This window comes from Canis lupus, chromosome 23, assembly GCF_048164855.1.
Source record: "Canis lupus baileyi chromosome 23, mCanLup2.hap1, whole genome shotgun sequence".
Classification (NCBI taxonomy): Eukaryota; Metazoa; Chordata; class Mammalia; order Carnivora; family Canidae; genus Canis; species Canis lupus.
The window spans coordinates 36181888-36207016 of record NC_132860.1 but is presented as its reverse complement, the minus strand read 5'-3'; the positions used below and the strand labels follow the sequence as shown (position 1 = coordinate 36207016).

The 25129-nt window shown below is 40.3% G+C and overlaps 1 protein-coding gene across 33 annotated transcripts in view; it reads left to right on the top strand.

Annotated features, from left to right (window-relative positions):
• Window positions 1-25129, top strand: part of DLG2 (discs large MAGUK scaffold protein 2) — a 1975849-nt gene that overhangs the window by 1753717 nt on the left and 197003 nt on the right. The window contains exon 1 of one of the 33 annotated variants that reach the window (XM_072794875.1): window positions 18368-18611. The exons of the other annotated variants lie outside the window; for them this stretch is intronic. The gene's annotated coding sequence lies outside the window, so the exon portion shown is untranslated. Of the gene's footprint in view, window positions 1-18367; window positions 18612-25129 lie in introns of those variants that run through there. 33 annotated transcript variants of the gene reach the window in all.

The following is a 25129-nucleotide window of genomic DNA, read 5'->3' as shown; positions in this document are numbered from 1 at the left end:
TGAGCCACCATAGCTAACAATATGGCAGCTACACAAGGGGTGCCTCATCACCATCTCCTGGACCCCTGCCTGCTTGCTCCTTTTATAAAACCTACATCCCGTTGTGTGCTATTTCCCCAAACAAGTGCCTAAAATGGCACTTTTCTGTATTCCACTGTGTTTTAATCCAAAAGAACTAAGAATTAGAGTCTTTATTTTGTCAGCCACTTAGCATAACAACTAAGTAAAACAGGCAATACTAGAACAATTGTTTGGGTTACAATATCTGAATACTCATGATTCACTATAATTTCCTACCTTTTGTATCTGATTATTAAATCTTCTTTTTCAGTGCCAATGGAGCAAAAACATAGATTATTAATTTTGTGACTACATAAAAGGGTTCTCTTCAGAGCCATTTTTTAAATTTTTATTACTCTCATCCCATTGTGGCATCTCCAACTCATCCACCGAGGTGTATGCTTTTAGGACATTAAAACCTTTTTAGCAACACAGGGAAAGAAAGTGACATTTCATTGGCATCTGTTTATCTTTTTCCTGTGTTTTGTTCTGAGGCATGCGTGTTTTAAATCACTGCTAACTCTTGGAGACATGGACAGATTTTGTTCGTGTTAGAGATGCAGTTCTCCACTTTCATACCTGTTAGCCTAACTATGTTAGAGTTCCTGGGTGAAGGCTCCATCTTTGTTTCTGGATGGACAGTTTTCCCTGGATCTCTGAGAACAGGGCTGGGTAATTGAGGAGGAAATCAGGTCATCATGAACTTTTTGCTCCTTCAGCTTCAGTGAGAATCCCAGCAGCCAGCCTCCTGCAATTCATCTCCAGCTCTTTGGGCCCCTGAGCAGCAAACAGAGGCCAAGGAAGGACTCCTGCCCACTCTTTTTCTCAAGAAGAGATAATAATCCCCACTAATGTGTACTTATAGCTTGCCATGTATTAGACCCCATGCTAAGCTCTTTAAATAGATGATTCTGTTTACTCTTCAAAATAACCTTATGAGGTCTGTTCTAATTGCTATCCTCATGTTATTTAAAATAATTTAAATATTAGATTTTTCTAAGATATTAAGTTTTTCTCCTCCCCACTTCCCATCTACCTCACCCAGCCAACCATTTTTGTTTTTAAGTTTTTAGATTTATTGAGCACCTTTCTGGAGTTTCCTTTGCAAATATACCAAACTATATACATATACACACTTTTTTTTTCTTTTATTCCCTTTGTTCCACACCAGAGACAGCATCCTATACACTCTGATCTGCACTTCTTTTCTTTACTTATTGATGTGTCTTTCTATGTGTATCTATGTGTCTTTCTATGCCAGTACAGAGGCAGCTTCTCCGTTCTTTTTTACAAATACATAGTAATGTAAATTGTGCCATAGTGTCATTATCCCAATTTTGAAGATGGAACCTTGGCATGCAGTTAAATAAGTTTCTTAAAGTCAAGAGAAGGACCACTGACCTCTGACCTCAAGGTCACAGAAATCTAAAGATAACTGACAAATCAAGGCCCCACTGCCCCTCCCTCTCTGTTCAGTGGCCCTACATGATGCTCCCTGTCATACTTCTTCTCTAAGGCTATGCTCTGAGTCTTCATGGTTAGGGCCCAGAGTGGAGCAGTTTGATGTGCTTTGTTTTCTTCTCTCTATCCTTTTAAACCAATTTGACATACTTGGGGTCCCAACCCTCTGTCCATGCCTGCCTTTATTGTGACCTTTTAGATGTTTGCTCTAGACATCGTTGGAAGTAGTTCTTTGTGATAAGCCTTGGAAACTGGAGGTTTGACTGCAGGTCCCAAAGTTTCTGATGTTTGTGTATATTCACGAGTCTTTCCCTGCCCTACTGGACCTCTACCTGCAGCCTGCCGTCCACCTGTCAATGACCTAGCTCTCTCTAAAGCAGCCAGAGGTTTTGCTATTTTTGGACATCATTTAGCAGCTCTCTGCCTGTCAGTTTGACTGATCCCTGGTCTGGTTCTGAGCTCTTGGCTACAGACCCTAACTTTACAACCACCTCTGGAAGGCAACATAGGATGTAGTGAGGGTGAGGTAATTTAGTAAAGGCTGCCAGAACTTGGCACAAAGCAAAAACTCAGCTAAGATGATGATGATCATGTCATGTAATTCTTTTAAAACCAGATGTACTGTAAGTACAATTATTATTCCTATTTTATAGATATGGAAACTGAGGCTCAGAAATCTTTTTGTTTCACCAGAGCTCACATATCCATTAAGTGACTGAGGTGAGATTCAAATCAAGGTCCTTCCAGGCTAGAGTTGTTTGTATTATATCATTAAATAGGATTCAGCAGAGACTCATAAAAAAATATATTAAAAGAAAAAAAAGAGAGACCCATTACCAAATAGCACATTACAGCCCATAGACTCTATACAAGTAGTTCAGGTTCACTCACAAAATAATCTTACTATGAGAAAGGGTTTTTGATTGGCCCAAGACTGCCACATTCTTCAGCACATTACAATTATAGTAAACTGAAACACCCACTCCCATCTCTGCAAATCCGTCATCCATATATTTGTTTCGGTCTCAGAAATATCTGAAACAAGTTTTTTTAGCCAGTTTTGGAAAGAAAGGTTCCCTTTCAGTATTCCCAATTATAATGCTAATAGGTACCCTACCTATTCTGTGCTAGGCACTGCACTAAGCTGTTTATAGGTATTATCTCATGTACTCCCCAGAACAACACTATGAGGTAGGAACTATTGTTCTCATTTATAGATGGGGATCTATAAACCGTGGTGAAGTTACTTGTCCAGGGTCGTACAGCTAAGGAAGTAGCAGAGGCCAGATGTCAACCCTCTGACCAAAAGCCAGCCTGTGACCAAAGCGCCTGTATGAGATGGCCGTTTTACCCTGGCTTCTTCTCCCCAATGGTAGGCAGTATGGTGGCCACTTCACACCTACAACAGGGTGCAGAGCCCATGAGCCAAGCCTATTGCTGGTCCTTTAGAATCATTTCTTACTAGTCAAAGATTCTAAATTATGAGTCGTAATTCTTACCAGCTGGATCAGCTCTGGGCCTCTCTGTTGAGGAGAAAATATCACAATGTGATGCATGTTTTTTTTTTCCTTTTTAATCCCACTAGCATTGTTAGAACCTTTAATTTTTGTCAAAGTTTATTATATATGTTACCTCATTTGTCAAGTCAGCACCTTTTCCCAGCAGGCTGCTGGTGGAATTCTCTTTTCATAACCCTAATTCATAACACTCCATATCTTTCTAAGCAAGACCATTTCCAGTTATGGCCTTTCTGGCCTGGTATTTAGAAACCATTTATTTTATTTAAGGGGTTGGGAGTTATTTCCCTTAAAGAGGGCTTCCAAAACTGAACTCACCCTGGCTTAAAGAACCAAGTGTGGTCAATCTAAGCCTCTTAAAGCCAATTAGATGCCATTTGCTTCCCAAGACTTTGGGGATATAGACCTGCTACTTAGAAACCTTCTTTGAATTAGTATTACAACAAGCCAGTTGCCTGTGGTTGATTAATTACTTGTGACTCCTCACATAAAAGTAATTTTTCTTGAGTGAATTCTTTGGATAATTAAATGTCAAGTATGTGTTATTATTTAGAGCTAACTTTATTTTCTTTCTTTAACAAATGGTAACAGTAGTAACAAAAGCGATATTGTTCATCTTAATTGAACTTTATTGAGCACCTACTATATGCTAGGTGCTGTTCAAGGTACTTTGGATTGCATAGTAGAAAGAATAGAACCCAACTTTTTCTTATTTCTCCTCCCACAATTCAAAATGTTATGAACATTGAACTGTGATTCCTTTGAGGGTGAAGAACATGTCTTGTTGTTATATAGAACACCTGATAATAGGACCTCATCAAAGGCCTTCTTTGTTTAAAGTGAATGACTTCTTGCTTCATCTGCTTTCATAAAGGTAACTATTAGTAGTCTTGGATCACAGAAAGGAGCATTCATACATCTGTTTGCTGTGACAAAGATCAAAGATGGACATTTGATAAGAGTCTCTATCTCTGGGCTCCCACAGTGCTTTGCAACTCTCTAAGAGCAGTATCACTTCATCCATTTGTAACTGTGAGCTCCTTCATGTCAGGGACCCCATTCTATTCCTTTTTTTCCTTACTGTGTTGGATGTAATACTCTGCACATAGGCATTTAGTCAGTATTTGTTAAACTGAATTAATCACAGGCTGCTTCATTTCCCTCCCAGAGAGCAGAGACCACATCTTGGTCACTTCCACTTCCATCTTGTCTGTATCTGCATTGTGGTGCACATTCTGCATCTAAAGCATGATCAGCAAATCAGACTTCAAGTTTCGTCTTTCCTTTTGTTGAGTTTCTGATACTACCATTTTGCTTCTTTATAGTGAGACCCCCAAAAGTATGTATCAAGGAATGGGTGCCTTCCCTAACTCATTGACTTACCCAAGGAATGAATAATAGGAACCAAATACATAAATAAAGTACCTTCTCATCTACAACTGTAAAATGTCTCCCTCTCACCTGATAAATTGGGAAACAAGGTCCAAAAAGGGAAGGACTCGTGTAAGGTCACATGGAGGGATTATACCTAAGCTGGAACCAGAACCCAGAATTCATTAGTTCCCGCCCAAATTTCTATTTTCTTACCATCTGCCCTCTTTCCCTTTGTTTACATCCCCACTGTGGCTGCTGAGACCAGGCCCTCCTGGACTGCTGCACTCGCCTGCCTCCTGACTCTTCCCTGCTGCCAGCCTCAACACCTCCAGCCCAGCCTCCACATGGTTGCCACGGTGATCTTCTAAAGTACAAATCAGACCTTGCTTACTCTGTTGTTTAAAGCCAGTTAGATGTTCCCAACATGTGTGGGATAGAGTCCATGCTTTCACCTGACCCACAGGGCACTGCAGGATCTCCTCCTGAACCCAGGCCTGCCTCTCATTTCTCTCCCCAGGAGCCTATTTCCCAACTGCATTCAAGTGTCTACAGGGACATTGACCATGGCTGCTCCCAATCTTCCTGCTCTCTCTGCCCAGACCATCTCAACCCATCTTCTTGGTGGACGGCAGCTTCTAGTATCTTCTACACAAATGGACGGGGGGTTCCTTTACTGAACTGCCATCTCTGTCCTCTCCCCTCCCCACCCCACACTCTCTTGTTCTTTAGAGCTGATCACTAAACACCTCATGTGTTTAGTGTACCTCATGTACTCCCTTCTACCCTAATGGCTATAACACTTCTTTCACTTACTTTCTGAATACATTTCTCTCTTGGGAGGCCATGAACTCCTTAAGGACAGGGGCTAAGTCTTATTGATATTTGTGTTCCCAGAACCTGGCAGTAGGTCAGGCATATAATAGACACTCCATTACACAGCTGCTGACTCTCTGGAATAAATATAACTTCCATAACCCTTCACAGTGAATTAACTCAACTTATGGTTTTCTTTAAATTAAGCTTCACATGGGATGATAGTTGAATTATGTAAGACTTAAAGGAAGGAGAATATATTTAAAGAAAAGCAACACTTGAAAATGCCTTGCTTTTATAGGTGGCAAACAAATATTTCATAGCAACCGTGGGATAATGTATCAGCATATTGGTAATACAGAGTGGCCAGAGGGCCCTGAGTGGCTCTGTGGAGCTGTTCGTAACTGCCTCCCCACTGCTTCTCTTTCCAGTCCCCAGTTTACTGAAAAAAAGTCAGTGTGGTTACCTGTTCAGTGGAGGGACCTTGGGTCACATTCAGATCTTTCATCAGGGAATAGATTTTCAGCTACTTTTCCAGCTCAATTGTTAAACTCATTCTGCCTGATTTACCAATTGCTGAATTGTTCATTTGTTTATTTATTTATGCTGCGAGTCCCCTGGGCTTCAGAACTAGTTTCAAAATGCTACTGCTCCATCTGGTTTAAATAGAGCATACTAAGAAGAAATGAGAGAAACAATGGGACCGTGAGGTTGAGGGGATAAAAAGGAACTGCCTGGCAAACAGGAAGCAGAGAGAAATTCAGATTCTTTTTTCTTTATGATTTTGTGCTGGGCAAGGGAAGCTATTTTCAGCAAGAAGACTTGCTTTCTATCTGGAAGTTCATACTTCTACCTGCAATGATCTGATGTTCAAAATCTATGAGGTCTGAGTCCATGAATGACTTTATGAATCATGTTTAGGCAGGCTAGTCTCGGGAGCCCGGGACAATAGCCTTTGTTCTTCCGGTTTCCTGTCTGTGTCATTATTCTCTCGGGCCCTTCATATGCCTGAGTGCAAGCAGCCTTGTAGGACAGTCTGCATGTGGAGTGAGCAAGGGTAGGCATCTTGGCTTGGGCATCCTGTATTCTCCAGCTGAAGGGCTATTCCCCTTGGTGAAGGCATCTCATTTGCACAGAGCCAGGAAGGAGATGGTAGAGATGTGAGCTTCAGGGACCTTTCAGGTCCCAGTTAAAGTCCCAGCTTTGTTACTGACAAGACTGAATGAGCGGGGAGATTCTGCTTTGAGTAACATACCTGAGCCTCAGTTTCCTCATCTCATAAGAGGGGCTAATTTTTTATGACACTCATACAAGAAGCTTATTCAGAAGATAAAACAAGCTTTATGAAATAACTTCATAGTAAATACTCTGGAGTCATTCACTCTTTTTATAAGATCTGAATGGACTTTCACTTTACACAACCACTGGTTTTCAGTGTCCCCCTGTGAGAAAGTGTTGGAAGGAAGGCATCGTTGGCCCCATTTGACAGAGAAACCTGAAACCCCTCCCTCCCTCTGCGGTAATCAGTCCCTCCCCACTCTGTCACCTTTTGCTTGTGGTTGCATATCCTCTGTTCACCTTCTCTACAGCATGACTCAGAGTGTTTCCTTCTGACAGCCAATCTTCTGAACGAGAGACAATAACAATCAAATGTTTTGCCGATACTCACCAGGAGAGCTGATAGCTCTCTTTGCTTTCCACATTTAGAAAATGAAGGCTACTGCTTTAGAACGCACTGAACAAGGATGGTACATAATCTGATTGGGTCACAATATTTGATTTATATTGTTTGCCCTTTTCATCAAGGAAGAAGAGGATGGGGTACAGGTCCTCGATGAAGGAGAGCAGGACAGAAGTGCCGAGTGGCAGGCATAGGACTGACTGAGTTTTCTCCACACCCTACTGATGCTCATGGTCTGACTGCATGTGCCTGCTGTTCATTTGGCCCATCCTGAGAGGACTGGAGGGCAGAACTAGGACTCAGAGTTTCCCTAAGTTGTGAAAGCTCTTTAGAAGCTGTATACCCTCCTCAGACTGCCCAATGACTATTTGACAATATGGAAGGAATGGCTGTATTTGCCAGACCTTTGCTGTATGCCCTCAGGACCCCAGACCTAGCATGATCAGCCAATCCATAGTCAATTTATTTCAGATGATTTGGAAGAGTTAAAATTTTAACAGTAATATATTAGTTACAATACTAGCTCTTGTAACAATAAAATCTCAAAATGAATAATGGTTTAAACACAACAGAAGTTTCTTTTCTTTTTCATGAATTCCAAAACTCGTTTTAACTTTTCTCTGGGCAGTGGTTCAGAGACTTACTCTATGCTGTGTGTGGCTCTTCTCTCTTTCACATGTGGCTTCCAAGATCAAGGATTCATTTGCATTGAGCTGGTGGGAGAGAAAGAGGATCTGAAGGTTTTCAAGGGGAATGTTTCTATGGGCCAGGCCCTTTCCATTTCATTGGCCAGAACTCACATTCCCTTGGCTACAGCTCAGCCGACTGCACTTAACTTCTAGGTGGGGTCTAGTTTTGTGCTCCAGGAGAAGAGGAATGCTTTTGGTGAACTAGTTAGCCTCTGCCTCCAAACAATAATGACAGAAACTAACATTTATAAAGCATTTGCTTTGTGCCAGGCATTGTGTTGGCACTTTATCTACATTATTTTCAAATTTCATATACCATATACTCACCAATTTAAAGTATACCATTGTGCAACCATCACCACAATCAATTTTCAGTCATTTTCAACACCCTAGGAAGAAGCCCATATCCATTAGCAATCTGTCCTCACTTCCTCCCAATCCCCTCCCCAACCCCTAGGCAACCACTAGTTGACTTTCTCTCTAAATACACTTGCCTATTCTGAACATATCATATAAACAGAATACCTCCATTCTTCTATATAATCCTCGCAACGACCCTACAAGGTGGGCACATTGTTATTCCCATTTTACAGATTAATAGGAGATCAGATTGCCTAAATGATTTGCTAATAAGTTTAAAACCTGTCCCTCACTGAATGCCATAATACTGGGCTATATCCCAAGTATAAAAGAATAATCATGCCATGAATTGGAGGGAAGGATTGGAAGGAGTGTTTGTTTGCTTGCTTTTAATGACTATCATGGCAAAAAGCTGACTTCTTCCTGGATGGCTCCTTTACTGAAGTGACAGGCATTTAGGAGTCAAAGAGCTCGAGATTGAAGCCCAGACCTATCACTTTACCAGTGTATACAGATACATGCTCCTTAATTCCTCTTGAGTCTTAGTGTTTTTATCTTTCAAACAGGAAGAATGTATCTCTGTTTGCTGGGAGAATTCAGTGAGATTAACCTATGTGAAAGCTGTTCCCACAACTTTAATTCAATTGATGCCTTGCCAGTGTTAGTTGTTCCTGCTTGGAAATGAGATTCTAGCTATAATTGGGCAGCCACAGAAATTATGTTAATGTATCTGGGCCTCCAGGATACTGTCCAGGAAGAAGTTATTGCGACTTGCGTTTTATAGTATCCAGACTACAACCCAGGAGTAGCTGAGACCCTAGGAAGATCTGGCACAATGAGGGTTAAAAAAATGGGACATATTCTCCAGGATAGAAAAACAATGTGTAGAGTCTCATCTGTCAACTTCTGATCTCAGCTGGGCAGAGCCGCTTGTTATAGGCACCTGGAAAGAACCAGCTGAGCCAGTGTAAGTTGGAAGTTCCTTGGGAAAGAAGATAAGCTGGCTGAGTTTCTGTAGGCAAAGAGCCAGTAATGAGGTTTCCAGCTTTCCATCACATGCCCTTTTCATCTCTCTCAGCTCAGCCAGGGACAGCAAAGCCTCATACTCGGGGACCGAGTGTATATTTGAGAGACTCAAGAACGTAGTTTTCAAGGAGTGAATTGTGCTTTTGTTCCATTGAGCCATTCCCCACTCTACCCTGTCCTTAGCTGTCACAGTATTAAAATCTAGGCATAGAAGCACAGAGAAGACAGTGGGGAGGTTATATTGGTGGGGGCTGGCTCAGTCATATAGCCAGAGGAGATCATCAAACAGAAAAGGCCTTAACTCTAGGTACGATTGTGGATATATTTCAGCCTTAAAAATATGCCCTAGAAGCCTCTGGTTCTGCCATTTCCTCATTGCACGGACAAGTGACTTATTTTCTCCGAGCCTCCATTCAGCATAGGTTGTTATCTGGACAACCATGCAAGCTGCAACCTACGTAGTGCCAGGTGGTTCCATTCATATACACTGGGGGTCAGCATATTGTAAACATGTAAAGGGCCAGATACTAAATATCTTAGGTTTTAAGAGCCATATGGTCTCTAGTCAACTCTGCTATTGTCATGTAAAAGCAGCCATAGATAGTACATAAACGAATGGATGTGGCTATGTTCCAATAAAACTTTATTTATGGGCATTGAAATTTGAATACTGTATAATTTTCATGTGCCTCAAAGCATTATTTTCCTTTGATTTTTTTTTCAGCCAATTAAAATGTGAAAACCATTCTTGGCTTACAGAGTATACAAAGCCAGACAGTGGGCCAGGTTTGGTCTACAGACTATGGTTTGCAGACTCCCAACATACACTAAAATATGTTTATTACCCTCCAGAGAGATGCAGTGTGGTGCTCTGATTATTGTAAGAGCGAAATAAGAAAATACATCCAAAGTCATTAGCATAGTATCTGCCCCTTATAAGTGCTCAGGAAATAGTCATTATTACTATTAGTCCCTTAAAAATGGAATCTGTTTACTCTCTACTTATCACGGACATTTGGAAAGGGAGGCAGTTACATTTGGTTGCTTAAAGTTTTTACCGTTTTGAACTTTTACTATTATTAAAATATATATTAAAAATATAAACACGGGGATCCCTGGGTGGTTCAGTGGTTTAGCGCCTGCCTTTGGCCCAGGGAGTGATCCTGGAGACCCGGGATCGAGTCCCACGTCGGGCTCCCTGCATGGAGCCTGCTTCTCCCTCTGCCTATGTCTCTGCCTCTCTCTCTCTCTCTCTCTCTCTGTGTCTCTCATGAATAAATAAAATCTAAATAAATAAATAAATAAATACATACATACAAACACTAGTTTGGACAGGTAGTGAGTGGCATTAGTAGGCCACACAATTTTGGTCTTTTCTTTTCTTCCTACTGTCCCAGTGTTGCCTCTTCAATTTCTAGATGTGTCTTTAGTACTTGGTCTGTGTTGCTAGGTACTCCATGAAAAATGAGATTAGATCCTCTCTCTCTAGGAGCATTTAGTATTCTCCAAAGTGAGTATGTATATCCTAAGAGTATGTGAGATGACAGCCCTTCTCTTTATATAAATTTTTCATCTCGGCCTTTAAAGTTCTATTCTCATATAGGTTTTATAATGTACATACTATGCCATAGCACTGTGGGTGTACATTCCTACAGTTTATAAATGTATAAATATTTAGATAATGAGGGTATGTGCTCAAAAAATTTTAAATGATGATGTCAGCAATCAAACTTTTAAGACATCTGGTCTAGGAGGGAGTAAAAAGTATCCCAGTGGGAAACAAGAGTTGGTATGAGTGACGGAGGTTCTTATTCACAATAACACAAGTGTTTTTAAGATTAAGATTAAATTAAGATTTGCTCTAGTACCTATTGTGTGCCAGGTAGGTAGCAAGACATTTTACATTTTTAATTTACATAATAACAAACAGCTATATGAAATAGATTCTACTATCCCCATTTTATAGATGATGAACCAAAAGTCAATTTGGAGAAGCTAAACAACTTGCAAAGGTCAGCTTGCAATCAGAACTGTCTAACTATGAAGATTTTATTTATTTATTCCTGAGAGACACAGAGAGAGAGAGAGAGAGAAAGAAAGGCAGAGATACAGGGAGTGGGAGACGCAGGCTCCATGCAGGGAGCCTGACATGGGACTCGATCCCGGATCTCCAGGATCACACGCTGGGCTGAAGGCAGCGCTAAACTGCTGAGCCACCTGGGCTGCCCAGGACTGTCTTAACTGTAAAGCATGACATTTTCCACTTCAGGCTTCATTGCATTGAAGAAGTTCATGAAAAAGGAATGATCATTCTTTGGCATTCCTAAACTCTGAACTTAGTCGTTTTCCCATTACATGTTCTTAGGTTATTGAGTAGTAAATGAATAAAATTCCCCCTAGAGATCCATGATCAACTTCTTGCCCTCACCCCCACCCAGGACCTTTGCCTATCACATGCTTCTCACTCTGATTGGATATCTCCTTCTTAATTGGCTATCTCCTAGTTATTCATCAAGATTCAGCTGAGACAACACCAAGAAGCCTTCTTGACTTTACTTCCCCCCCACACAAAACTAAGTTGTATGCCTTTCCTCAAGGCATCTATAGAATTTTAATGAAGACCTTAATAAAATACACTATGCATTGTGTAGTTAGTTAGCTATTATCTGCTCATTATTCCCTAGAATGGAAGTACAGGGAACAGAAAATCTGACCTCGATTGTATTGTTCTTCTGGCATCCAACATAATAGTACAGTGCCTGCAACATACTAGGTCCTTTATAAATCCTCATGGAATGAAGGAATTCCTTCTTCATTGACTTGGAGTCTGACATAACTTTGCCAAAGAAATGGGTTAAAGTTTGTCTTTACCAAAGTTTCCCAGGCTAGGACAAATTGGTGGATATAAATTAGAAGATAAGGGACCAGATGAAAAATACAAAGAAAGCAATCCTTTCATATGTATGAAGGCTTTTCCCTTCTGAGTTTCTCAGAAACTAAAGAGGATGCACAGACTTAAATCAATAAAATTTATATTAAAATGTATCTGACTTATCAATACATACCAATTTATATATGTGTGTGCATGTAGACATATATATGTTCATGTGTGTGCACATGTATAAGCCCACACATATGAGCATGAATTCATAAAAATAGACAACCACAATTTTTATAAGTTGTCTATTGGATCACAGAATGCCCATCAAAAGGATAAAGTTTATTAAAACTCTCTCCAGGTTGGCTGTTCTTGCAGAGTCATCCAGTTGCTTTAAATCTCCTTTGGTCATAAAGCTATATCCCTCTTTACCTCATTCTTTAAAGGGAACTAGCATTACTGAGAGCTTTTTCAATGTTATAGACATTCAACAGAGGTGATCTCATTTAATCTTCAGATGTTTGCACAAACCCATAGACCCTGAACCCAAAGAAAATAGATCAAATCAAAAGCAAATCAAGAATTTTACTGAAATAGAAAATGCTCGCTAAGAAAGCAGGAAGAAGGGAGAGAAGATAAAGTCTGAATTATGTTAATTTTAGTTACAAATGAATATTGTTAAATTCACTTATACAAATTTGTTGCTTGGGATTATATCAAATTAATTAATTGGTAATAAGGTGAGACAGTGTGACCATTAGCACAGAACTGTTTTTATCAGAACAGGGAGGAGTCTTTTCAATTGATCAAGAGAAAAACTTTCTTCCCATCACCAAATGTTGCCACATATGAAGGGCTTTCTTACTTGTTGAAAGGGGACAGCATTGGAACAGTTGTCACCAGACTTTTATAATTCATAGACCAGAAACATTTCAGAACAAACTTTTATAGGCCAACAGAATTGCCAGCTTATCTTGCCAATAAAATGAAGAACATGGAAAAAACAAACAGGTTTTAAAAACTAAGATCTATTCTCACCATCATTTCAGAAATAAAAAGACAATAGCAAAAACGATAGGAAGAAAAACAAATGGTAAGAAGGATATAATCTTATAATAAGGGAAGGTCATTTTGGCTTGGTGAAAATCACCACACCCTGCTAACTCTTTTCATTCTGCCCTGGAGAGGAGGGTCAGGGATCAGCCTCTAGGGACCATTGCTTCTGCTATACATAGGTTTGAAGTTATGCACATCCTGATTTAAATTCAGGCCCTACAAATTCCTAGCTGTGATACCTGAAGCAGGTAACTCCACTTTCCTGAGCTGTGATTTCCTCCCATGTCAGATGAGGGCTATACCTGACTGGCTGTATTGATTTTCTAGGGTTGCTGTAACAAAATATTACAGTCTAGATAACTTACAACATCAGAAATGTATTGTCTCTGATTCCAGAAATTCTGGATCCCAGAAGTTGAAAATCAAGTGTCAGCAGAGCCATGCTCCTGCTGCAGGTACTAGAAAAGGATTTGTTTCAGGCCTCTCTCCTAGCTTCTGGGAGTTCCTTGGCTTTTAGCAGCATGACTCCAGGCACACACCTGTGTCCAAATGTCCCTCTTTTATAAGGACACTGGTCTCATTGCATTAGAGACCCACTCTTCTCCAGTAAGACGACTTCTTAACTAAGTATATCTGACACAGTCCTTCTTTCAAATATTTGCGTCATGCTCTGAGGTATTGGGGGATTACAAGTTAACTCATAGCACTGACCAATCTCATAGAATTGTATCAAAGCCATTCACAGGAAAGGCTGAATACTTTGTAAAAGACCAGAGCAATATATGGGTTTGTTTTTTTCTAAGAAAGATTATAATTGAGGAATTTAGGATTTAGTAATTTAGTAAGCAATTTACACAAGGATATATAAGAAATAGTGAAGATAGGACTTTGAACACATCCGTGTAGTAAATATTTTAAATACCTATTACATGGCAGGCTCTGTTCTAGTGCTAGAAACTCAGCCTTGAACAAAATAAACAAGGTCCCTGAACTCATGGATCTTACATTCTAGTGGGGGCAAATAAATGTTAATGAAATAAACAAGTAAATATATAGCATGCACTGGAGTATAAATAAAAATAAAATCCAATAAGGGAGTAGCAAATAACAAGGGAATGGAAGATGCTGTTCTATATAGGATGTCAAAGAATTCTTCTTTGATGAGACATGTTAGCAGAATCTTTCCTGACTGCAGTAAAGGAGCCAGTTGTAAGTGAAAGGGGAGCCACTGAAGGGTGGTAAACAGGGAGGGTTGCGGGAGGGTCTCATTTTTGTTTTAGAAGAATCACTCTGGTGGCTGTCTGGACAGTAATTTGTAGCAAGGCAAAAGTCGAAGTAAAGATATCAGTTAGGAGGTGATTGCAGAGATCTATGTGAGAGTTGATAGTGGTATAAACTGGGAATAAGGGCAGAGATGAAGGAAAGATTTGAGATATATTTGGAAGACACAATTAACAGCATTTGCTGATGAATAAGATGTGGGATATAAGATAAAAAGAAGAGTAAAGAATGATTCCCAGGTTTTTGGTCAGAGCAACTAGATGAATGATTATGCCGTTTATTGAGACATATGGGGGTACACCATATTTGGAAGAAGAAGCCACAATTTGGTTTGGGACATTTTAAATATGAAAAGCCTATCTGACAGTTGAATGGAGATTCTTAGATGTGGTATGCAAAGGGGTGTAAAAATCTGGAGTTTAGGGCACACGTTGGGACTAGGGATAGGTAGTCTTTAGATGGCATTTAAGCCCTGACTGGATGTTGCGGCCTAGCTAGTGAGTGGAACTAGAGAGGTCTAATGATGAGCCCCGGGGCACTATGAATATGGAAGATCAGGAGAAGGACCCAGCAGGAGAGACTTAGTAGGATGGGTTAATGAGAAAAGTGGGAAACCAAGGGGGTCTCAGGAGCTAAGTAAGGAACAGAGTTGATTCAGGGAAGTTGTAACTAATTCTGCCAAAGGGCTGGAAAGAGATCGAGTACACAGATCTACACTGGCCATTGGTTTTGTTACTGTACATGTCATAACCTGCCTAATAAAAGCAACTCTGGTGGTATTTTTGAGAGTAAGTTAGTTAAGGAGAAAATAGAATATGAGGAAGTAAAAACAATGAGAACAGACCCTTATGTTTTATGTTATCGGCTACCACAATTTCTTAGAAGCAGTGGAGGTAACAGTTCAGAGAGTAGGCTCTGCAGTCATAGACTTTGGCCATTTTTCTGAGTGTGCCATTTGTTACCAAGTCACCTAACCTCTTCAGCCACAGTGTCCTTTTGTACAAAGTAGACATAATAGTATAACCATTTGAAAATACTGTGAGGGTTAAATGAGATAAGTAAGTAAAGTTTAATACATTGTTAGCCAATAATAAGTGCTCAATAAATATTACAACTTTTACAAATGTCAGCAAAGTACTGGTATAGTTTCAAGGCTGTATATAGTTTGTTATGTCTGGGAGCAATTGGTAGCATAAGGGGATAATTATGACAATACATGTTATGAGGGCACCCGAGTGGATCAGTCGGTTAAGCATCTGCCTTTGGCTCAGTTCATGATCCCAGGGTGCTGGGATCCTGCACTGGGCTCCCTGATAGCACAGAGTCTGATTCTCCTTCTGTCTTTCCCTTGCTCATGCTATCTCTCTCTCTCTCGCTCACTCTCGCTCTCTCAAGTAAGTAAATAAAATCTTAAAAAAAAGAATACATATTATGATTCTCCTTGATATGAGAACAGAGCAGTATAACGGAAAAACCATAAACACTAATCTATATTAATTTTTCACGGGGTGTGTCAAGGCGGAACAGCCAGGCAGTACAGGGGAACAGACAGAGAAGAAATGGCTCTGGCAGAAATTTTGGGGGATCATGGCAGAGCAAGGATCTAGAAATCATGGAAAGACTTAGAACAGACCAAGCCTTGTCAAGCATATGGTAGATAACCCACATATCAATATATAGGAAATAACCTCTCAAGCATAGTTTTCACTTCTCTTCGCTGCACATGGTATTTATACCCGGCCTTTCTAACCATTTAGAAATTCAAGTCCCTCTCTCTCCCTCTCTCCCAACCCCCAATTACATTGCCTACCTCAGCTCCTACAGGGCCTAGTATTAAGTATAGTCATGGAAGAGAAGGGCATCTCATCCATGCATGTTCCAGACCCCCTAGTAAGATGCATATAGGGAAAAGTAAACAAGGAGGGGGTAGTCCATATGTAAACAAATTAACTTGGCCACTGAGCCATTCTCTAGAAACACAAAGCTAAGACAAATCTCTCCTGTTTTAACCTGCATAGCCTGCATCACCTTGTCCCGTGGAGGGCTACCACTGCTGTTGCTCAAGGAATGTTGGTCACATACATTGAAGATAGCAGTTTCTTAAATGGATGGATGACTTCATCAGATTCAGAGCACACAGGTGGCCAAATGCTAGGGTATACTGACTTAGGACAGCAGTTTGTAGTAAAACCTTCGAGAAAGAGATATCTGTCTCCTTGCCTGGCACACCTTAACTCCATGGCAGTAATGTATAGCTGTGTGCAAAAATTCACTGTCATGATGAACTTTGTGGGAGGTGTTTATTTGAAACAGGTGAAGTAAACCTAGTTGGTCTCACTGTGAACAGCAAACCACTGTAGATATGCTTTCCTGAGCTGGTGAGTTCATCTGACTAATGGTGGAAATGAAGTAGGTAGAAGCTCCTGAGCTGAACAAGCAACCCAGAGCAGAGCCCTGAAGCTTATCATTCTCTGGCAGAGAGCCCATGTATTCCTGGTGACAGCAGTCTAGATGATGGACGTTTCTGAGGCTTCGCCCCTTCTTCATAGGCAGGCAGATGGGAAGACTTCTTGGCAAACACCAACTGACATTTTAAATGACAATTTAAAGGGAAAGTGAGGTAGAAATCCATTTCCCAAAAGAAATATGCCAAGAAAGATAGCAGTTTAGGAAAATATGTCAGGCACTATACTTTCTTGATACGGTTTACTTAATCTTGCAAGGTAGGTATTAGCAAACCCATTGTATAGATAAAGCAACCCATTTTACGGTGAGTTCGTTGCAAAACCAGGGTTTGGTTATTTTTAAGATTTTTATTTATTTATTTATGAGAGACATAGAAAGAGAGGCAGAGACACAGGCAGAGGGAGAAACAGGCTCCCTACTGGGAGCCTGATGTGGGACTCAATCCCAGGACCCTAGGATCGCAACCTGAGCCAAAGGCAGATGCTCAACCACTGAGCCACCCAGGTGCCCAAAACCAGGGTTTAAGCACAGGTCTGTTTGGTTCCAAAACCTGTGATCTTTTCCTAATTTCTACTAAAGGCCATAGTAAATAAATCTGCTCACATTGCTCATCTGCCTCTGACAGTTAAATAGGAAACACTGCTTGGGAAAGGATGATATGTCTTAGAGTGTGAGTTTCGAAACCGAGTTGCCTGGAGTCAATTCCCGCCCTGCCACTGAGCAGCTGTGATCCTGCTCGGATTTGTTAACCTCTCTGAATCTCAGTTTTCTCATCTGCCATATGTTGTTCATGATAGATAATACCTACGTCATAGGGGTGTTTGAAGATTAAATGAGTCTAGGCACCTAGAACACTGCCTGGCACTTGAGAAGTGCTCACCAGTGGCTATTCTTATTATCAAACACATCTTCTAGCGTTGATATTCAATGAACACAAAGAGGTAGTACTGAGCGTGTCAGAGAGGAAGCGAAAAGCTCAGGCCCCGCTCTGCTTCTCCATGCAGCCTGCCTGTTAATGATTTGGGATCAGTCAATGATACTGATTTCTGCATGTTTTCTCATATTCAGGGTTTTCATGCTCTAGAGGCAGCATAGTAGGATAGAAAGAACAACACTGTTCTTGACATCGGGAGACCTGGATTTGGGTTCAAGCTCAAATCACACTTGGAAACTGTGGGACCTGGGCAAGTCCCCTTATCTTTCTTGCAAGGGGTTCCTCACCTGCACAGTGAACAGGCTGAAATCCCTAATCACCGGGGGTCCTTGAACCCCTGGATTTTGGTGAATATCGAACAAAGTCACTTAACTTCCCTGAGCCCTGCCGGCTCATTTATATTGTAGCGCTACACCTCTCCTGGTTGCCGAGAGGCTCAGAGAGAGTGGAAGTGTCTGGTACGCTGTGACATGCTCTGCGAACAAGAGGGCTGATCCTTACAGAACAACTATGATGAGAATTAACCCTGAGTACTATGGCCCGCTGTGCATATGTTTGAGATGCTGGGGCTTTTTGCATTTTGCCATCTCTGCCTGCCCCCCACTGGGTTGGGTGGATCCACCTTAACAAGGTGTGGGGGAACACAAGTGGAGGGTGGGGGTGCAGTGCTGATGGTGGGAAAGCATCTTATTGGTTAATACTGGTACATCCCCAGCACCAATTACTGTCACTGCTCCTAAAGCTGATATATTTATCAGGATGAGTTACAAGGAAATATATGTACCCAGGGAACGAGAATGCTGCATGGTCACCCCCTGTGATGTAAAATATAAGAGTCTAGGAGGGGCTGTTTTATAATTCATCAGGTTTCGCTAGTGAGTTCCGTCGGAGTCTTAGTTATAAAGGCAAGTGTGAACCGGACGGCAGACAGGAGAACCTGGCACCAAGGAGACGGAGAAGCTGCCTGTGGTGCCTCCTGCCTCCTCCCTGCTTTGTTCCAATAATTTTGCGCTCGGTAAGTTCCCTGGCTTTGCAGCTAATCGTTGTTGTTGAATGAGCTTGGCAAATGAATCTGTAGTTTGGAATATGCACTTGCTGTCAGAAGAGTGTGTCAGTGTTTGGGCTTCTGACAAATTCCACAGTTCCCTTTAATGAGCAAAATAGCTTAAAAGATGAAACAAAACCCGGCAAATCAATTATTCACCTTGATCCTTGGAAGGCTGCTTTCTTTGGTTGCTAAAGTTTCTCAGGTTTCATTCTGTCAGTCTCATTTGTTGGAGGAGCTTTGAAAAGAACAAGTCTCTTTGTCACGAAATTGTTTTTCTTAGCTGCCAAAAGGAGGTATGTACAGGGTGGTTCGTCCATCCCCGCCCCCAGCTCACTCTCCCCAGCAATCGGTAAATCTTAAAACAGACCGTTTGCCTGGTAACCAGCTCCAGCAGAGCTGAACCTGTGCAAGGCAAGATTCAAATTGCAATCTTTTGTGTGAACAGAACCGAGGGGCTGTGAATAATTGTCATTGTGGAGATTATTGTGAAACTCGGGGTGGTGGTGGTCCTGCATTTTGCCGGGATGGGATCAGCATCGGAGGAGGCTTGCATTTGGCATGCCTGTTGATGATGTGGAAAGGGAATGAAAGAAAAGCCAGCTTCCTATGGAAAGAGCTGTGCAACACCCCCGTAGGACAAACAAATGCACACGGCATGACTATTGGATTTGCGTAACTTGTAATTGTTTTCTCTAGTTTCCCATTCCCATTAAGAATTACCTGAAGCTGATTTTGATGCTCATCTGGGTATGCTCCAGGTCCTCGCCCTGGCGAGAGGCAGGGTGAGCACTAACTCCTGGCCAGCTAGCCATAGGAAGTCATTTCCTCCCCAGAAGGAAAGAAGTGAAAGCTGTACCTTCCCGGACTCCTTTCTGCTGTCTTCTTTTGCCTCTGTCCAAATCTCATGGAAACCAACAGCTTGACGTACTTTTTTTTTTTTTTTTCAGTAGCAGATTTAACTGTGGTGTCATATGGCATATTATATATGGAGAGGAATAGCAAGACATTTTTCTGAATGTTTAAGTGTGTCTGGCTTGTTGACATTTGCTTTATTTCTTTCACCAGCAAGGAACTACTGCCTTCTGGACCTATAAATGTCTGTCTGTCCAAAGTGTTTACCTTACGCATAATTGTACTTTCTCCTTAGTCGTAGAATATATAGATCCGATGAGAATATGCTCTTTATCCTCAAGGAAACAACTTACTTTCGCATCTCTTTGAAAAGAATGGATGCATTTATTTTTCACTGAAGACTTAGCTTGCTCTTTGCTTTTTCCTGATAAAAATTTTGGTCATCAGTACCACTATGCTTCCGATAAAGTTCTTTCTCCTTTCCTAGTATACTTTCTGATTGCGCCAAAACTTGGCAGATTTGGAATATGGAATATATCTTTTTCCAGGAACACATTTTTCAGGCATATTTCTCTTGTCCATAAATAGCTTTTCCATATTTTCCATTTCTCTGAATAAGTTCTGTTTAAAAGACCAGAGGAGTGATGTATTGTGGTTGGCACTTAGGGGTGTGTAACCTGAGACTTGGTTTCTAATCTACAACCAGCTGCCCCACATGGGGTCTGTAAAATGTCTTTTCATCTTATGTTCAGCTCAAAGCCTCTGGGCCCCAGCAATAATGATTAAGGTAGCAAATTCAGCAGATCATTGCAGGTATAAACAAACATCTGCATCTGATGGTCTGACCAGCCTGTGAGGCTTTGTAAAGCTCAGGACATTCAGCCGAAGGTTCTTAAAAACTGTTAATGGATTTTAATGCCAAGAACAATATAGCTGTAAAGTATCTTTGCCATGTATTGTATGTCGGATTTTATTGTGCCACATTTTTTAAAAATCTCATGCCAGAGCCCATGGTTTATTTTGTGGCACTGAGTTTTGATTCAGCATGGTTTTATCGAGAAATAAACCAATGTACCAAGCTCAATAAACTGAGTTTCTTCCTATTTGGTGGTGGTTTTTTCATCTTCTCCACCCACCAAGAATAAGATCTATTTATAGCAACAAAAGAAAATTTAGCATGAGTTATTCTCAATTAAATTTACAGCAAGACAAACATGAACTGTGACAAGAACCTTCTGAGAAGCACATACACACAAAAACATGTCTCTCAACAAAGGATTAAGAGCCAAAGAGGCATTAACATTTTGCCTACGTGACATATATCATTCTCTTTGAGAGAGGTTGGGAAGGGTGAAAGGGGGAGAGGTTTAAAGGAGCTGCTCAGAGCCTGGCTTCAGCTGTATGAGAATGAAAAGGGCAGGGGTTTTGTGTGGCTATGATCCAAGCCTCACTCTCCTTACCTGTCAAGTGGGAGAGGGGAAAGCTAGGAAGATTACACCAGACAGGTGTTGTATGTCAAGCAAGTGGTATACTGTGTGGCACAAAGGGGACCCAATAAAAGGTGGTCATTAATTTTGTAAAATATGTTAACAAAATCTGATGTTGGTTTTGAAGGAACCGTACACAGTAAAATAAAATTTTTTCTTGTTAGTAAGATATAGTCCTTAGAGCTAGATAATCTGTTTTTGTTTTTTTTTTGGAAATCTAGTAAAGATGGAGTTACTACCTTTCAGGTTACTTTTAACTAATTTTTAGAATGGCATCCAAAGTCCTTACATTATTCAGAGAACAAACTCGATTTCAAATGGGCAGCGTGGAAACAAACTGATGCCAAAAACTACAGGATAGCCTTCTAAGTTTTTTGCTCAATGATGATTAGGTCAGAATTCCAGCCCTGGCACTGCATTAAAATACCTGATTATTATAGTAAATATCATGTATTAAGTCCCATGCAGAGTACTGAATGTCTTGCCTTTATTTTCTCATTTAGTCCTCATCACTATCCTACCAAGTAGGTTCTCTTTTGCTTTCCATTATCAGATGAGGAAATGAAATTGGAGAAAATCTCATTAAATACTACTAATTTAAATTGGTGTATGGCAGCACCAGAATTGGAACTCATAGCTGTCTGACTAGAATCTACACTGCAACTACCATGTTGGAAATAAGATTTACCCAGTTCTATGTGGTTCCATTTTGGAAATTTTGCCCTATATCTGCTTTGATTCTTCTCCTCACATATTAAACCTCTATTATTTGGGGTGGGGGTGTGGAAAAAAAAGAATTTTGAAGATTTCCTTTTCTTTTGCTCTTTATTTTGGTCTATTCAAATCAAGATCACATTTTCCTGAGCTCTCTTTACAATTCTCACCAAAATATAAAACTTAGTATAAAAACATACAAAAATTTAGAGGATGGTAAATCTACCAAATTCAAGATAAGATCTAAAAGTTTACCCAGAATTACTAATGCCCTTTGACCTGGGCAACCTTCCCCTTACCTCGGGTTTTACAGGGGTCTATTGCCAAGAGGGGGGACCATTTGGATCTTGCTCTCTAGACCATATTCTGGATAAATAGGGCCTCAGAATTTCTTCCCCAAACACTCCTGAGCCTAATTGCAGGAGTTGTACCATGTGCTTACCCCTTGGGTATGCAGTAAAACCAATCTGTTTGCCTGGGAGTGAAGGATGAGGCTAGAGGTTGGGGATTTGTTGATCAGAGCTTGGGCTCATGAGTTGAGATGTTCACACATCTACATGAAAGTTGTTTCATGGGGCAGGAAGAAACAATGGCAAAGAAGAGGGGCTGGCCTAGGTCTGGGGGCCTTTACTTGTGTTCTTGCTCTGACTCCCCAAAATGTTAGGGACAGCCCTACTCTGTGCTGAAGAATATTTGCTTATATTTCAGGAGACTGAAGCTAAATTTCCAGTGGGTTGGTTTTATGAGGCTTTTGTTTGTTTTTGTTTTTTTGACCTGTTTCCCATTAAGCCAAAAGAAATCATTTGAACAAGAAAGTGGTCAAAGCTATGAAAACCTGCAACTAAAAGTTTTTCAGGTTCCATTTTGGAATTGATAGCAACATGATTGAGGCTAGACACTGGCCTTTCTTCCAGCTCACAGGCACTGACTGACTTTAGAAGGTGACTGTGGTAGGGTCAGCTGGATTAAAATTCTCTGCCATCTATCTTTTATGCCATTTGAAAATATAGTTGCTCAGAGAGACTTTTGTTAATTTCAGGTACTCTTTTCTTATCTGTAGTTTTAAATTGTGGTTGTAACCCTCAGCACAGCCTTACAGGCCATTTTGAAAAGCAGCAGTGGCAGCGAATGGCTTTGTATGGCCTTCAATCATTATCATAGCCCCTTCTTCTATCCAGGCCACATGCTCCCAATGGCTCCTTTTCATTTTCTCTTCTATTGGATACAAAGACCCACCTAAGAAGAACTAACAGCCAGAAGTTCCAGGCAAAATCTCTGACTATTAAGAATCCTGAGGATTTAAGTTTTTTTTTTCTTTTTAATGCAGTGGAAGCTATTATGCAGTGAACAGAGTGATTTTTGGTTTTGTTTTTGTTACTCTTCATAAAGTAGCCTCTAGATGGAAAGGCAGGATACATCTTGAGAAGTATTCCTTACTACCAAATTTTACAACCTTGCTTTTCTTAGCTATAAAGCAAGTATAGTATTAACTGTCTCAAGACTGTTGGGAAGATGTAAACTCATTTACATGTTTATTCATATCCCAGTAAAGAGCTATTCCCTCATCCATGTGGAAACATCTGATACATCAGATACTTAGCACATAGTGTGACTACATTAAATGTTCACTCAATCTGAAAATTCAGCAGTTAGGGGTGTCTGAGTGGTTCAGTCTGAGATTCTGACTCTTGATTTTGGCTCAGGTCGTAGTGTCAGGGTCATGGGATTGAGCTCCGCATGAGGCTGTGCACTCAGTACAGAGTCTGCTTGTCTTTCTCCCTCTGCTCTCTCTTTCTTTTTTTCAAATAAATAAACAAAATCTAAAAAAAAAGAAAGAAAGAAAGAAAGAAAGAAAGAAAGAAAGAAAGAAAGAAAGAAAGAAGAAAGAAAGAAGAAAGAAAGAAAATACTCCAGTTAAACTGATAACTCTATGATGACCAACGGGTGTCCCACATTTATTTTGCCTAGCAGAGGTGGTAGTAGGAATGGTCCAGGAAGCTAAAACGCAAACAAGACAGGATAAAACAAAATCTATCATTTTAACCTCTATGTTGAAAACTCCTGGTAGTAAACATGTTGGTGGTACTAATCCCATTGATTTTTAGTTTCTTTTTAATGCTCTTTGTATCTTTTGAAATGTTGTAATGAGCATGCATTGTTTATACAATTAGGAGGAAAAAGGAGAAAAAATAATTTTTAGGGAATTGAATTAAAGTAGGAAATGATTAAGATTAGATTATCTGGAAGATATCTAACTTTATGGGAAAGTCAAGTCAAATATAAAATAATATTCAAAAAAAAAATAATATTCAAAATACTTGGGAAAGAGATATTTTCTGGTCTGAATAATCCAGACTAGCTTACTTTATTTATTTGTTTGTTTTTTATCTTTTATTAATCATTTATTAAGCATAGATGAGTGCCAGATATTCTGCAAGTGATAAGATTGCAAAGATGAAAAATTATAATCTTTGAACTCAAGGATTATATAACCCAAAGAAAATGAAGCTATGAGCCCACAATTCAAACACAGTATGATTTTCACTGTGCTATAAAAGGATCACATAAGGTTTCTCTCTGGTGCTAGTAACAGAATCCATGACTCAAGTTGACTTGTTCAGCAGGGGATGCATTGGTAACTGTATCAATAAAGCCAACTTTAAGAAGTCTGATCCTATGGCTCGTGAGGTAGTCAAGAAATTCATTTCTTTTGGTTTTGTCTTTTTTTCTTTCTTTCTTTTTTTTTTTTTTGGTATTAGCTGCATCGTAAGACTAACTCCCCTCGTCGTTCCAGGACAGTCGTCAATGACTCTGGGCAACTTATTTTCTTAGTCATATCTAACCAGAAAGAGATTCTGAGAATGGTCCCTAAAATTCACTTCGAATGGCTTACCCATGAACATAAAACCAAGTCACTAGCTGCATTTAGGAGCTTAGTCAAGATAAAGACAACTTCCTCACAACCTTCTGAGTTCCCAAACAAAATTTGGCACTTGTCTCTATTAGGAGAGGATGGTGGTGGTGATGGACCCTGGCCCATCCAACATCCAACAGCCATCTCAAATTTGTGATATGTGAATCACATAATGTAAAACATTCACTGGAATTAATATGTAACATAATGGAAAGAAGGCCCAGCATATGATGGTGCATGTCCTTAGACTGGCTTCTATGTTTAGTAGGGATTTGCCAAGGGATAATAAACAGAGAAAGACTTCAAGGTAGAGGAAAAAAGCTCTCTGCAGTAACAACTAACCAGGTAATTGTTCAACTCCTGCTTATCTTTATATTGGCACTACTGCAAAAATTACCAGCCAGAAGCCATCTGCCTGGTGGTATAATTAACAGAAAACCTAACATATCAGTTTCACCAAAACCTGCTGTTGGATGATGGCAGTTGGATTTTAAGATAAACTACAGTCAAATGTTCTT